General features: G+C 39.2%; 1 pseudogene; it reads left to right on the top strand.

The window, feature by feature from the left end:
- The first annotated feature begins 382 nt into the window (after positions 1-382).
- Positions 383-11,939, top strand: LOC121394104 (annotated as a pseudogene).
- Positions 11,940-14,965: the final 3,026 nt, after the last annotated feature.

Genomic DNA, 14,965 nt, shown 5'->3' with positions numbered 1-14,965 from the left:
GCTTAGTTTAGGAATGTTAAAAAAGGTACTGAGCTAACTAGTATATCATCCCAGTCACCAAATCTCATGTTGAAAGACAAATTACCCTGTTTTTGCCTGTACACAAGGCACAATGTAACTTGGCTTATTATGGAGAATTTTAGGAGTTGTTTTAACACATCCTGTAAAGGAAAAGGAAAGATATAATGACTTCACTGAGACCCTGAGCTGGTACTCTTCTTTGCTGAAAACAGCACTGGCCCAGGGCACTACTATAGGAGCGCTGCACCTGCACCTTATTCTTTCTTTTAAATGTTCTCTACATTCAGTACTGAGTGAGTAAGCACAGTAGAATGAAATGCCAAACTTATAAACAAGAAATTACTTTTTCACTCTATTGCGCATGGCTCCCAGCCTGAGACTGCAGAGAAAATCAAAGAAGCAGAAGAAGATTGATGTGTGGCTCTTATACAGAGGTACCCTGAGCTGGTGCAGGAGCAGTGGGGCAAGGGTCTCAGGTAAGTGATTATAAACACTAGGGTGTGGCTAATATTTGGCACCACCCCTCAGTAATTTTACCATTTCTACTCCTTTAAGGAACAAACAAGACCAAAGATGAAAATGATCCTATTAATATAACTAATCACCAGTTATGCCAAACTCCTCATAAAAGTTTTGCATCAGATGAACCGTTAATTCATATTATAATCTATATAACATTGAAATCACATATATATGATGACCTGGTAGGTTTTAATCCATTAACCATGCCCAGGGGTGCTTCGCCAATGAGGCAGCACCCCACTAGGTACCAGGGGCAGCAAAAATGCTGCTCCTGGTACTTTAAGAGCAAATTGCCGGGGGAGGGGGGGCAGCAGCAACTGCTGCTGCCTCAGGCGGCGGAGGGGCCAGGATCGCCCCTGACCATGCCTTATATTCCTGTTCAGTGATGTATAGAGTACATCTTATACCTCTAGTGTAACACATTTGTGTAGAGATTAATGCAACACACCTGCTATGATAATGTCCTACAATACTTAGTTTAAACAAGGACTGTGTTTCTATATGTTTGCATTTTTTATTTTTCTTTGGCTTTCTTTTTACAGCTTACTGCAACTCTAAGAAATCTTTCCCAATCAAGGCCCATATTCCTTGCCAGTAATGCACTACCCGAACTACAGTATGTGCAGTGCCGGAGCACTAAGTTTCGGATAAGGACATCTGCACTAATGTCTCCTGGAAACTTTTATATGAAAGGACTGGGCAGATATAGGATGACTTTGACATAATTGGCCATCTTAAATATATTGCAATATATGGACAAACAATGCCTGTTTTGTTTAAAGGGTAAGGCATTTTTTTAGTAGCTGTATGCACAAAATGTCTCTATGTCTTAAATATATTGATAATGGGTTTAGTGCTGAGGGCCTCTTGTATTTTACTAGATCTGAAACAAGAGCACCTGTTAATGTGCCCTCTATTTGTTTAGTCTGGATTGTTTTAGGCTTTCTTTGGATGAACAACAGAATACTGTATTCATCAGAGAGCTTGCTGTAATTGTGGTAGCTGTCTATTGCTTAACAAACTACTAAGACAAAGTCAAATTTTAAGGAGTGTTTTTGCTTTTTTATGCTTCCACTACACTTTTTTTGTTTAATATGCACTCTTTTGCCCCTTTTGCTTCCTGATCACTGCTTCTATCTCTGACTATGAAGACCTCAAATAGGTGCATACTGGGCATGTTCACTGCCTCTGCTGCAATGAAAATCAAGCAGGCCCAGTAGGCACCTGTTTAAAGAGGGCCTGCATTGGCCCCATTATGATATAATCATTGGTCCGGAATCACATGATCTTATATTGGCCTAGCATGTTAGTGGCCAAATTGGGTCAACCTCACCAGAGGAACAGATAATGCATGGCCAGCTTTAGTGTTTAATTTCTGTAAGAGCATATGTTGTATCGCCCTAGCTTGGGTCAACTTTTTTCATCTGTGGTAAGGTAGGCACTTTGCACCAATTTGGTTTACAGATGTATTGCAACCTAATTTCAACATGTGTATAGCAGCATAATTTAAATGTTTCTTAAAGGGCACCATCCACAGTTCAGGAGACCATGTTAGGGTTTACGCATGTGCATAGCGAGCGAGTGCACAGCTTGATATTTATGTACATCCATGTGGTTTAAGACCAGCTAGCGTGATATTTTTAACACTTCATATTCATAATGACACAAAAAGATTATTTTTGTGTCAAAATTGATTCCATATGATGATGTGATTTTTTTTTATCCTCTAGCAAACTTTCTGTGTATAATTAGCGGATTGCTGCAGATGTTACACTCTGCTCTTTTCTATGCTGAACAAACATCCAGAGAAGCAGGACAGATAATTTATTCTTGCTAGTTATGTAGCTCAGTTAGTGTTTAATTTAGAATTGCCTCACATACAGTATGTGGTTTTGGGTTATATGTAAATGTAGGATTTCTGTGTCAGTGAAACACAACTAGTTACAGTTTTTTGTGTGCCTATATATTTTGTCTTCTAACAGATACTGACTACTGCTTTTCTAAGTGACAACAACCTGCAACTTAGGTGCACCTACATTTGCAGACAATTGCTATGTAAATTGTATCTCTCCCCCTCTGCCAATTTTAGGCAATGAGGAAATACACACACACATTATTTGTTTGTGCAGCAGAAGGCATTGTTGTGCTCTCACATCTAGTCACAGCTTATGAACAGGTTCATAATTATAGGTCACTTCCTAAAAATGGTGTGAGACTCTGAACTTATTATTAATTATACTGCATTAAACTGTTTGGATCCACAAGCTTGTCTATTGCTACATATATACAGGGCCACTCCTACCTTTACTCAGTTGCCAGTGTGCAAGAAAAAGCTGCCATTGATAACGTTAAGAGCCGGAATTCTGTTTTTTAAACCAGAAATTTAGTGAATGAGATCCTCCCTGACTCTGTTCTCGAATCAACCCACCCGTCCTTGCTACCCAAATTCTAATTTCTACTAGATGTGTAAATACAAAACACATAGGGGCAGATTCACTAAGGGTCGAATTTCGAAGTTAAAAATACTTCGAAATTCGACCCTCGAATTGAAATCCTTCGACTTCGAATATCGAAGTCGAAGGATTTAGCGCTAATCCTGCGATCGATCGATCGAAGGATTTTTCGTTCGATCGAACGATTAAATCCTTCGAATCGAACGATTCGAACGATTTTAATCCAACGATCGAAGGAAAATCCTTCGATCAAAAAAAGGTTAGCAAGCCTATGGGGACCTTCCCCATAGGCTAACATTGACTTCGGTAGCTTTTATCTGCCGAAGTAGGGGGTCGAAGTTTTTTTTAAAGGGGAAGTACTTCGACTATCGAATGGTCGAATAGTCGAACGATTTTTTGTTCGATTTCGTTCGAATTCGAACGAATTTAACCAATTCGATGGTCGAAGTACCCAAAAAATACTTCGAAATTCGAATTTTTTTCATTCGAATCCTTCACTCGAGCTTAGTGAATCGGCCCCATACTGTTTCTTTAAACATGAGTTTTGTCTTATACGAATATAAAGCACTGTCAACACTAAATACGTAAATATCTCTATATACTGTATATATAAATACATAATAATATAAGAAGCCAAAGAGGTACCATACAAGACGAAATCTGCATTATGGAAACATAGGTTGAAAAAAGACAGACATCCATCAAGTTCAATCCTTTAACTTTTTTTAACCTGCCTAACTGCTAGTTGATCCATAGGAAGGCAAAAATGGTTCTTGTGGTTTTTTATCATAGGAGTCAGACACAGATATTTTTGTCATGAAGGGTCTGCATCCTTTTTATACCTTGCTTCTTTGCCACTGTTAGGAATATGAAACATGGGGGCAGATTTTCTCGAGGGCGAAGTGGCTAACGCTAGCATCAATTCGCTAGCATTACCGCCCGCAGGGACAATTTACTAACGGGCGCAGGCGTCACTTCGCTAGCGAAAGAGATAGACGATATCAGTCATTCACACTGTATCGCCAGGCGACAATTCGCTCTGGCGAATGGACGTTACCCTGCAAATTCAATGAAATGTGGATCTTACTGAACGTTACCTCTTTCGCCAGATATGCTTTTGCCAGCTCAGAGCAGGCAAAGTGCACTGGAGTGCATAGATCTTCAATCTTCTGTTACATACATCATATTTTTTAGTGGAAAAAGCTTCTAAGTCCAAAAAAAGCTGGCGTCTTTTCCTTTTTTCAGAGTGATAGCCTACAAAAGACCTTAAAAATGTTTTTGGGTAACCGGGTTCCCCCATACATTTTCTTACATATGGAACATTAACTATACAGTGGGCTCATGTGTAGGGCATTATAAAAACTACATTTTCTTTATTTAGGTTCCCTGGAATTGTGTAATGTAATGTATTTGCTGCAACATATATGTTCAACTTTAAATTTCCCGGCGTATGCAAATTAACCTAAGTGCAAGACCCACGAATTTGCGCTAGGCAGAAATGAAGGCTATCAATTCTTCTCTTTCAATTGCTTGCATTGCCGAAGTATCACTAGCGAAACGTCACCCTTGAGTAAATCTTCCCCATGTAGCAGAGATAATTCTCAGCATTGTCTATAGTAGGGTATTTTCTGAGGTTTGAAACCACCTCAAGTATGCTAAAACACGCATAGAGGCAGATTTATCATGATGTGAGTTTAGAGGTTCATAAATAAAAACTCACTCATGTTCTGTTCATTGCTATGGGATTTTTAGAATTGTATTTATCAATGGGTGAAAGTTATAACTCACCATTTGATAAATACAGTTCTAAAAACCCCATTAAACATGCTTTTATAGCCAAACCATTACATTAACTATATATTTAAATAATTATTATTGTGCCTTTTTTTCAGGACCTGGCTGTTTGCATTGTTTTTAGCCTTGGAAACTTGATACCTAAGAATAACAAGACACTTGAACTGTTTTATAAAGAACAAGGAAGTATTGAAACTATGCTACATTTGTTACACATTTAGGGGCAGATTTATCAAAGGTAAAAAACTTCGAACTTCGAATTCAAAAAGACCAACCGAATGGTGGTTGAAGTTTTTTGGGGTCGGAGTGGGCCTTCTTCGGAACGTACGATTCAAAGTATCGCTACTTCGATCTACTTTGACTTTAACTTCAACCTTCTTTCTCCCAAACTCCCCCAATTGCCTCCATACAGGTTCTATGAGGTCCCCCAAAGGCTAAAACAGCACTTTGGCAGCTTTTAGGTGGCGAATGGTCGAAGTCGAAGTTTTAAAGAGAAAGTACATGATAAATTTCGATATTCGAATTTCGAAGTTTTTTTCAACTTGGAATCGAAGTTGGACTATTCGATGGTCGAAGTACCCAAAAATTACTTCAACCTATGCTAAATCTGCCCCTTACTATGAACTTGACTATAGCCAATCAAAAAGAGATGAGCTTAAAAAACCTTCTGAAACTGAAGATGTCCTAATCAAATTAATAAGGGCATTAGCCAACTTGTGTATTCATGCCATCGTGGGTGCTGAACTGGCTGTTAATCGGGATTGTGTTACTCTTCTAATGCAAATTCTTGGTAAGTGGTCATGGCCAGTTGCGGATTTCTGATATTATATTGTTTTTGTGGTGTATAGAGATACCCAAGCAGCAGAATTGTTCATGTTTGTCTGAGTTAAATGTTTGCATGTAATTTTGTACAAAATATTCAACCTACCATTACTTTTAATGATGATTACTGTTAAGCATAAAACATAAAAGAAAGGAGAGGAACTTAAAGCATTTATCAGCATATGTTGCTTAAGGTTACATGAAATTTACAGCAAGTCTGACACCAAGACTTGCATAATGTTGTGCCTTGCAATCAATTACACTGACCTAATTAAATGAGGAAGAGAAAGGTATGACCACTTCCTGAAGAGCAGTATTAAAGACAGTACCCCAATAAAGTTTTTTCTATGTTACCTGTGCAGCAGGACTCAGGCAACAAAGAACACACACACACGCACACAGTATAGAAACACACCTACTGAGTTGCTGCAATGCTTCTTAATCTTTGCAAATATGCAAACACTTGAGCTGATGGCAAACACTTAAGAAAACTGGTAGATGAATGGATAAAGATATCAGTAAATACCAGTAAGATAAAATGGTGAAACACTCAGTGAGTGAAAGTCGCTTGGATAAGTAAGAGCTGTTCCAGTCAGTATTATTTGTCAAGAGTCAGTTCCTCAGTCAGTGAGTTGAGCTGAACTCTATCACACTAGCTGGCTGGGAAATTAACTCTCAATTTGAATCTGGGTGCCTGATCTATGTGCAATTTGCGTAATTGACTAGTGCTTGTCACTCATACAAAACACAGTAGTCTGAAGGGCCCCAAAGGCAAAATAAATATTTTCACCTCTGAAAGGATTTTTTTTGCAGTTAATTAAATGTGTCCTTGCCTCTCTCTCAACCCACTATTTCATTGTTATCATAAACGTTTAAAAAAGGTATTTTGAGTAATTACTCAAATGGATGGTGAAAAAAAACATTGTACCTGATGATTATTTAGATGAGTGACTGTCACATTTTACTAGTAATTCTAGCCACACACGGCTGATATTTGGGATATATGTATAAACTACTTATGACCACATATGTGGATTATCAAATTTCTGTTAGAAGTGTTGAATCAAGGCCTCTTACACATGGCATTTTCTTTTGGATTTACAAATGTATGCTGACTACATAAGGGTTAGTTCACACGAGGAGATTCGGGGAGATTTTGTCGCCTGGCGACTAATCACCTCGTCTTCTGAGCGATAATCTCCCCGAACTGCCTCAGCGAGTCTTCCCATAGGCTATAATGAAAAGTCGCCTGCGCTAAAGCACACGCAGCGATTCGTTTTTCGAAATCGTCCGAAGTTTCCTCCATGAGGCAACTTCAGGTGACTACGGAAAACGCATCGCCGCGTGTGCTTTAGCGCAGGCGACTTTTCATTATAGCCTATGGAAAGACACAATGAGGCAGTTCGGGGGGGTTTATTGCTCAGAAGACGAGGCTATTAGTCGCCAGGTGACAAAATCTCCTCTTGTGAACTAACCCTAAGACTGCATAAACCTGTTTCAAATTCATAACAAAATGCTGTAGATAACCACATCATTTTCCCTCAACTTCCCTGACCTATTTCTGTTTATCTGATCCCTTCTATGTATTTTTCCATGCATTAAAGACAATGACTGTAGAGATGTTTTACTAAATTGAAGAAGAGCATTAGATTTTTTTTAATGATACCTTGAAAAAGTTGTGCATGGATAACAAAGGATTCTTTAATATGCTAGGCTAAATCATTGTTTAGTCAATGTCGGCATGAATTATACACTTCAGCTTTTATTTTCCTTGCTCTAATATGCTGTTTTCTTAGCTGCATCAGAATACAAGTCGATTGATGAATGTGAAGAGCTGATGATCAATACTGTTGCAGTCAACAATTCATCTTTTTTTTAAGATGACACTTCTGTCATTACAAAGAAAAGGCTAGAGATTTCTAAATGGAAGTCCTTCCTGTAGATGTCCTTTCTATGATCTCTGTTACATGCAAAATGTATTGTTTGATCATTTTTTTAATCTTTTTTGTCCAAACTCACTGACTTTTGCTATGGAATTATTTTCTGATCAATAAATCTAGATGTACACTGTTATTTTCTTTCTTGTAGTTCTAAAAGTGTATCTGTTGGGCTCACTGGGGCAGGTATAAGTGCTGAAGTGCTTAGGCCCTATAAAGAAAGCACTTGTGCCTGTTACAGTAGCAGGTGCAGGCCTTCTGTTCTCCTTAAAGGTAGCTGCAATTCAGTCAGCCCATATTTTATTATATTTGGTAGGGCAACCTCTAACTATATAAGTTAGAGGTAAAGAATCTCATGTTTACTCAGACCGGTGCTTCATTGAGGGAGAGCCAGTCTCTAAAAATCATGTTCTGCATTACTAGGGACTAGTTCATCAATTATGCCGGCAAACAAATTTGGGGAGGCAGGATTTTAGCAAAAGGTAGTTTTATCTTGAATTATTTTCATCACCTTATTCCAGTAATGGCTATTTAAGAACATGTACTGTACACATCACATGTATGGAGTTTTCTTTATGATTTCTACATTTAGGGCAATAAGCTTTTGTCTATAGTCTCCATTTTATGAAGCTGTAGTGGGGTAATATATATATAATTTTCCATACTTATACAACTCCATATTTTAGGGAGTTGTGGTTGTAATAAGTGGTGTGCAAGTTCGGCACATCTTTGGCTGGGATGGTGGGGGGCTGAACTTTGTCCACGTCCCACCCCACCTGCAACCTTACTGTGGTGCAAATTGCCCCTGACGGCCTCCTGCTTGTATATAAACTCTTGCCTGCATGCCCCACACCGTCTGGTGATGTCAGGTAGAAGCCAATTTATTTATCACTAATATAATATATGTAATGTGTGTTCAAATGTTGCAAAAGCAAACCTGTGGCTGGTTTGTTTAGAATTGCACTATGAAAACATGTTTTAATTGGAAACCACTTGATTTGGATCTGGAGACCTTATGAGTTGGCCTTCTTAAACAGCTACTCCTACGATATGCAGCCCAACTCTAAACCATCTTATATAATTAAGAAGTTGTTGAAAACGAGGGAGATGAGTTATCCTCATCCTCATACTTGGTGGTATTAGTAAATAAGAGTCTCAAACTGAATTTGAGAAATAGGATATACCTAAAGAGCTTGCAACGTAATACAATCTTTTAAACCTCACTGAATTGTCATTCTGTCCTGTACATGATTATTGTATTATTACTTCACCTATTGAAAGTGAAATATAATTTGTTTTTATAATCCTGTTATGTGGGCCCTCTGTAGGATGAAGTTTATGGCAGTGCAATATGTGCATTTGTATTTCTAGTTCAAATCAAAATGAAGTGTAACTTTTTTTACTTCCTAAGTGCTTTTGAAATTATTACTCTGCAACAACATGGATGGGATACTTGAAGGGCACGGGTCTTTTAGGCAACCTCTCTCGCTATCAAAATGTATGCAGTTTAATAATGGAACAAATGGTGAGTTTCAGATAACATTAAACTTACAGATACAGTATGCAAAGCATATTTTGTACATTGTATTACGGCACATTGACAAAAGAGTATACATGACATGGTTTCCCTGTGTTTACCAAGAGATAGTCGTTTGACATTCATGATATAAGCAAATGCTGCAAACATGATCCAGACTTGCTTCACCATACTGGAAGTATACTATCTCATATAATGATGCAGTTTAAAGGAGAAGGGATGTCATTTTATACTTGGGGTGTCAAAATTTAGGCATCCCCAAGTGATTATATTTACTTACCTGACACTCCGGGCTGGTGCTTCTATCAGCAGAAAACTGCACCAGCCCGGTGTTCTTCCAGCAAGCACCACGGTACAATCCTTTTCCTGCTTCTTCATAGCTGTGCATGAGCAGTAGATTGAAAAGCCGAACTTTAACAAAAAAAAGTCAGCTATTTAGCTCCACTGCGCATGCTTCTGCCCGGGAAAAATTTGAAGAGCGAAGAAGCAGGAAGAGGATTGTTCTGTCGCTGGAAGAACCCCGGACCGGTGCAGTTTTCTGCAAGGTCGAATTGCTTAGACCTTGCCAGTGCACTTATGGGTCAGGAGATTATTGTCTTGAAACACTATAGTGAGAATTTCCCAGTAATAATCACTGATGGGTCCATACTGTCCAATGGAGTGCCAATTCCCAGTGTTTGATGGAGCTATTTGTTCTGCTACTACTAAGCAGGAATGTCACACCAGATGAGGTCTGTTTCACAGCAGGAGATTAGCAGTTACTTCAAGACAATTTAGGCTATGGGCACACAAGCTGATGGCTCTAGCTGTTGTCAACTTGTATATTTGCAGGCTGAGACGTGCAGATCTGCTCAGTGCCCCTGCTCCATTGATTTGAACCTGATCAGCCTGTGTGTGGTCACTCACACACAGCAGAGCTGAAGCTGAGGTCAGCCCGAATATGTGAAAGGAGGCTTATGTGCTTAGTGCTTATGCCTGCCATAGGAAACAACGAAGCCCATATCTAGCTAGCTACCTCTCTCCTATCCATAAAAGAGTTTTTCAGATATGCTTTAATTCTGTGCATAAATCTTCATTACTTTTCTTAAATCAACATAGTGCTGCTGTTGTTTTGCCAGAAAGGTAGAAAAGGTAAAGGAAAACCCAGTATAGCTTCTTCAGCAGTAAACAGTTTATTACAAGTATGCATTACAAAACATTATGCGTTGCACACTGGTTATATTAACCACATTTTATTCAGATGACAATATTCCTTAACATATTTTGCCCCTGGCTAATTAAAATCAGGTGAGCTGACTCAAGACCATAAAAAGAACAAAGGAACAGAAACCTGTTTGACTGCAGCTACTGGCAGCTCAACATATCAGTTTGATTGTGTGCTTGTTTTTTCTGTTCCCAAGTTGTTATTTCCTATATGACTTTCCTATTAATGCAGAACCTTCAGATCCTGGTCACTTTACTGCTATCATTATTTGTGGGCAAAAATACGTTTAGCATGCATAGTATGTATGGATTGTGTTGGAAAGTGGCAGGTTTTTATGAGTAGAAAAGGGACAGTTTGTACCGTATAATGGTGATAAAGAACAGTCCCTGCTAAATAGGAGTCATGAGTAACCCCAAATCTATAGTTTGCTTTGTGAATTGTGGAGAAACCATTTATAAACCTGGTAGACAAAAAAATTTGATTTATTTTTTAAATGCACAGTGTAAGGTTTTGTGGCAAATATTTTCAAAGTCTGTTAATTGGAATTTCTTGCAGTTTGCCCCAATTTGCATTTTCATATAATTTTATTACATTGTACTTTTTTTTAAAAAAAAGTACACTTTATATTATACAGCATCTCTTATTACAGTTCAAATGATGTTGTTCTAATGCAATCCAAAAGGTGGACTTACACACTGCACAGAATTAACATTGCTGCATGTTCCAACGGAGCTGAAACCCACTGCAGATAAGGAAATTACCTGTCTAAAATTTATGGACCTAAATTATCGAGGAGTTGGTGCAAGGGGGGATTCCAAATACCCTGCACATGCCACACAGGAAATCTCCACTGCTGCTGGCCTCAAAATTCTAAAAATACCTGCCCATGTGCATTTGTAGGTATTGCCTCATGTAAAACACTTGGCTATCCAGGGCAATTGCACAAAAATGTGGAAAAATATATTTACTTTGCAGCAATTCCAATGTCTCCAGAGGGGAAGTTATTTTTTAGTGAGTTGACACCCATGGGAGAGGAGTTCTCCCATTTGTTTGTTATTCTCCAAAAGTTAATCTGCACATAGAAACTGCTTGTGAAGAATACCAACCCATACTTATCTTTTACATTTCAGTATTCTGTTCCAGAATAACTTGCCTGAACTGTCTCTGGAAAGAAAAATCAACATATTTCCATTAAACCGCTGGGTTCAAGACTAATTAGGCCTGGAATTTCAAGGCCACAGAGGCTCAAACTACCCACTCAACTACCCAATAAATAGTGACTGTCCAGGCATCTTACAGGAGACCTCTGTGACATTTGCCAGAATCTACAGATTGCCAGTTTGCCCTGGTTGGGTTATGGTTTAGCATTATACGCTGTAACAAAGATTAAACAAAGAAAGCTTTCTGAACAGTCCAGTTAAACATGGATTTTCTTGTTTTCAGTCTAGTGTACAAGTTCTTTGTTGTATTTCTGGATTCTAAACATCAGGAGGTCTGCTTCTCTGCCTGTGATGTCATGATCAACCTGACTGCAGAGCACCATAATAGAGTCTTGCTGCAAGAAGAAGGTGCAATTGAAAAGTAAGAAAACTAAATGGGTATAAACGGTGTACTACTGGGGGTATTATTTTGAGTTTTTACACCCATAAAAGTCTAATAACACCCCCCCCCCATTGTTAAGAGATCGGACCAAAAGTATATGCTTTAACAAAATATTTCAATCCATAATCGTGCAATGATGTAGAAAGTGGATTTTATGGAGCTTTGTTGCAAAGCTTAATCTCAGCCATAAAGTGTAAGATAATGGTTTGTGTTATGTTTTGGTAGCCGAGGATGAGTAGAGTATAACAGTGCTTTATTAGCAGGTTCATGCAGCTATTACACTTCAACAGTAGCTTCAACTCTAATACTTTTAAGCAGTATAGAAAGTACTATGTACTAGATACTGATTTATGAGACAGGTGTTACAATTTGATGATCAGGGCAGCCATCAGGGGGGGCAGGGGGGAGAGTTGTAGGGGGCCCCAAGGGTAAGGGGGGCCTGGCCACGCCACACTTACTTGATTAGTCGGGACCCCCATGTTTCTGAGAGCTGCTGACTTCGGGAAGGCATGGACGTTTAAGGGGCCCTGGCAACCAATTTTCTCATAATGTGTGTGTGGGGGGGCCGTGGCCACCAATTTTTTTTTCTCATGTGGGGTCCTAGCCACCAATATTTTTTAATGGGGGGGGCCTGGACACAAATGTTTTTTATGGGGGGCCCTGACCACCAATATCTTTTTATTTTTTATTAACATGTGGGAACCCTAGCCACCAATATTTTTTTTTTTACTGTGTGGTGGGCGGACCTGTGGGGTGGGGAGGGCGGACCTGTAGGTGGGGCTTGCGGTGGGTGCAGCCCAGGGGCCCAGGAAATTTTGTCGTACGGGGCCCTGCGATTTCTGATGGCGGTCCTGTTGATGATAATGCCTTTTTAAATAACACCTTACTAATTACTGCCCATGGTAAAACTGCTTTCTGAAATATTGTCAAAGCATCTTACAGTTTTCCCTTTGCACAGCATTATCATTACTGTAACTATGTTAAGATGCACTATTTGTGTACAGCCTCCATATGTTTTCCTCTCTGTCTAAAAATACATCTGAGAGAAGTCCTTTCTCACACATACACTGTAACAAACATTAAGGTGTATTCCAATGCCATTTATTTTTCTTTCTGTAGCCTCCATTTTATCTGAAATCACTGAAAATGTTTGCCAAAGAATTAAGCTATGAAACAAGAGTCCGTTCTATTAAAGCGATACTGGCATGGGAAAACATGGTTTTTTTTAATGCATCAGTTAATAGTGTTGCTCCAGCAGACTTTTGCACTGAAATCCATTTTTCAAAAGAGCAAACAAATTTTTTGATATTTAATTTTGAAATCTGACATGGGGCTAGACATTTTGTCAGTTTCTTTCACCACTTCAACAGCCAGCTGGTTTCAACAAATGTCGAAAAATTTGCTTTCAGGCGCTCTTTTGTAAAGAAGTGAGACAACTGTCAGCAAACCACAGATGTGCAAAGCAGCAGGAATCGAACGCACAAGCTTCTCCATACCAAAACAGCGCTCTAACCCCTATACCACCAACCATGAAAAGCACCAGCTGTTGGAAGAAGTGAGAATCGAAGTCGCAACCTTCTCCCTATCAAGCCGATGCTTTAACCCCTACGCCACCACATCGAATAGCTGACTGTGTGTGGTGTTTATACAAATGGCCTGCAGGTGTCACTATGCACAAGAGTTATACATATGTGCATAATTTGCGAATACTTGGGGGCAGATTTATCAAGGGTCGAATTTCGAAGTGCAAAAAACTTCGAAATTCGACCATCGAATTGCATCGAAGTTTTTTTAATCGAATTTGGCCATATTCAGTCGAAGTCAAATCGTTCGAATCAATCTAAAAACTTAGCCAATAGGTTCTAGGAGGTCCCCATAGGCTAACATAGCAATTCGGCAGGTTTAAGGTGGCGAAGTGTCGAAGTCAAACTTTTTTACTTCTACAAGTCGAAGTTGAATTTAGGCGTATTCGATGGTCGAAGTACCCAAAAATTAGTTTGAAATTCAAAGTTTTTAAATTCGAAAATTCACTTCGATCCTTAGTAAATGTGCCCCTTGGTGTTCTGTGCTCCTATATAAAGAACCAAAAAGCAGTCTGTGAATCAAACACACAACCATCTCCTTAACATGCTTGCGCTTTAACCCCTATGCCACCACATCACTTTCGTGTTCTGCATTCCTTTATAAAGAAAAATACATAGTAACATAGTAACATAGTAAGTAAGGTTGAAAAAAGACACATGTCCATCGAGTTCAACCTTTTTTTTTTTTTTTTTTATTAACTACCTATCTGCCAGTTGATCCAGAGGAAGGCAAAAAAACCCATCTGAAGCCTCTCCAATTTGCCTTAGAGGGGGGAAAATTCCTTCCTGACTCCAAAATGGCAATCGGACTAGTCCCTGGATCAACTTGGACTATGAGCTATTTCCCATAACCCTGTATTCCCTTACTTGCCAAAAAGCCATCCAACCCCTTCTTAAAGCTATCTAATGTATCAGCCAGTACAACTGATTCAGGGAGAGAATTCCACATCTTCACAGCTCTCACTGTAAAAAACCCCTTCCGAATATTTAGGCGGAACCTCTTTTCTTCTAATCGGAATGGGTGACCTCGTGTCAGCTGGAAAGACCTACTGGTAAATAAATCATTAGAGAGATTGTTATATGATCCCCTTATATATTTATACATAGTCATCATATCACCCCTTAAGCGCCTCTTCTCCAGCGTGAACATCCCCAATTTGGCCAGTCTTTCCTCATAGCTAAGATTTTCAATACCTTTTACCAGCTTAGTTGCCCTTCTCTGTACCCTCTCTAATACAATAATGTCCTGTTTGAGTGATGGAGACCAAAACTGTACGGCATATTCTAGATGGGGCCTTACAAGTGCTCTATACAGTGGAAGAATGACCCCCTCCTCCCGTGACTCTATGCCCCTTTTAATACAGCTCAAGACCTTATTTGCCCTTGATGCTGCTGACTGGCATTGCTTGCTACAGCCAAGTTTATCATCTACAAGGACTCCAAGGTCCTTTTCCATAATGGATTTGCCTAGTGCAGTCCCATTAAGGGTA

The sequence above is a fragment of the Xenopus laevis genome, chromosome 5S, assembly GCF_017654675.1.
Source record: "Xenopus laevis strain J_2021 chromosome 5S, Xenopus_laevis_v10.1, whole genome shotgun sequence".
Taxonomy (NCBI): domain Eukaryota; kingdom Metazoa; phylum Chordata; class Amphibia; order Anura; family Pipidae; genus Xenopus; species Xenopus laevis.
Note: the sequence above shows the minus strand (reverse complement) of the source record. Positions and strands in the feature narration are given on the sequence as shown.